This window comes from Arachis ipaensis, chromosome B10 (genome assembly GCF_000816755.2).
Source record: "Arachis ipaensis cultivar K30076 chromosome B10, Araip1.1, whole genome shotgun sequence".
Lineage (NCBI taxonomy): Eukaryota > Viridiplantae > Streptophyta > Magnoliopsida > Fabales > Fabaceae > Arachis > Arachis ipaensis.
The window spans coordinates 119,677,982-119,679,558 of NC_029794.2; the positions used below are offsets into that span (position 1 = coordinate 119,677,982).

Below are 1,577 nucleotides of genomic sequence, written 5' to 3' on the forward strand. Positions count from 1 at the left end.
TCTCCCATTTGCACGAGAATCAATCATGATAGATTGGATCTTGGACATACTATTATCTCAATAATTTTCCACTTACACTAGAGCCAATCAATCATGTGTATAATTTTTCAATGTACATTTGTGTTTATCAAAACTCTTTTGAACTTAAACACCTTAGCTTTCGAACATGTGTGCTTAACCTTTTGCAAAATACACTTAGTGCATAATAGATATCAAATTTTCTCAAAACATGAAATCTCCCACTAAAATAGTTAATAATTTTTATTTTAAGGACAATCCTTATTGAAAATGATTTTAATACCTATCAGTTTTTAGAATCTTCCATATTATATACCTTTTATTTAGTATCAATGTATATGAATATGAAAAATCTCAGTAACCATTAGTTATATCTCTTATAGAATTGTATCATTATACAAACAAATTACCTTTTTTTAAAAAATAGTTTGACAATAAAACTTTCTATTCTTTTGAAAAATCATTGTACTCCCACCATTCTTTTGTATATACAAAGTTTTCCTTTACTTTACACAAATTGAACTTTTTGATTGTTTTGAACTTCATCAAGTTCTATTTGTTCACCTTGTTTTCTTTTGGAAACAAAATTCTTTTTCAAAAAAAAATTTAAACATCTTGTCACAAACACTTTATCATAAGAAGGGTGTTAGAAATAATATTATTTCTTTAGAGTAACCAATAAATCTCATTTGTCGGACCTAATAGAAATTTATTAACACATATAAGACATCTCCAAACTCTAATGTTCTCGAGTTTTGATTTATGCCCTTCCATATCTTATATGGGTAAAAACTGATTTAGTCAGAATTTTGTTAATTTAGCAATATTTCTAAAACATAGTCCAAATATTCAACGAAAGATTAGTGATCCTTAGCTGAATCAAATTCTTCTTAAACATGATTGAGTACATAGAGAACTAGTATTTGTGCATAATGAAAGAATCTCATTCTCTGCTCAATAAGAATATAATTAGATATTCTCTTAGAGATTTCACTTTAAATTTTTTATAATCAAAATACTCTATATTTTTATTATTAGTCAAACCAATCCGTAAGTATAATTTTAATTCTCATACTCAATACTCATATTGAGTTTTTCTAAAGAGATCACAAACCTTAATCATATCAAGGCCAATTATAAATTGTTTGTAATAAAATAAATCTCCAAAATACTTGCAAGAACAAATCTCGCTAAAGGAATTTGCCTAATGACATTCCAACTTCTAAAGTTGTTTAATTCAAAATATATCGCCCAATACTCCTATTAGTTTAAATAAAATTTATGATAGTTGTACTATCTTACTTTGGGCATCATACATCTTCTCAAGATGTTTAATAATAAATAGTGGGTAGAGATGCCATTGAAATTGGAATTCATGGTTGTCAAAACAATCTATATTGCAGTAAAATAATATTCCAAATATTTCATAAGTTTTAATCGTTTCATAACTAATTTTATCGAAGGATATTATTTCAGTAGGATTATCATCTCAATAACAATCCTTTTGAAAAATAATAAATTTATTTTTAGCAATCTCCTAACTTTTAGAACTTATTTCC

The 1,577-nt window shown here is 26.0% G+C and overlaps 1 long non-coding RNA gene across 1 annotated transcript in view; it reads right to left on the reverse strand.

The window, feature by feature from the left end:
• Positions 417-1,577, reverse strand: part of LOC110268256 — a 4,206-nt gene continuing 3,045 nt past the window's right edge. Inside the window, exons 2-3 of the long non-coding RNA XR_002356387.1 lie at positions 1,408-1,410; positions 417-428 (exon numbers count right to left, since the gene is read on the reverse strand). This is a non-coding gene — a long non-coding RNA (uncharacterized LOC110268256). The remainder of the gene's footprint in view (positions 429-1,407; positions 1,411-1,577) is intronic.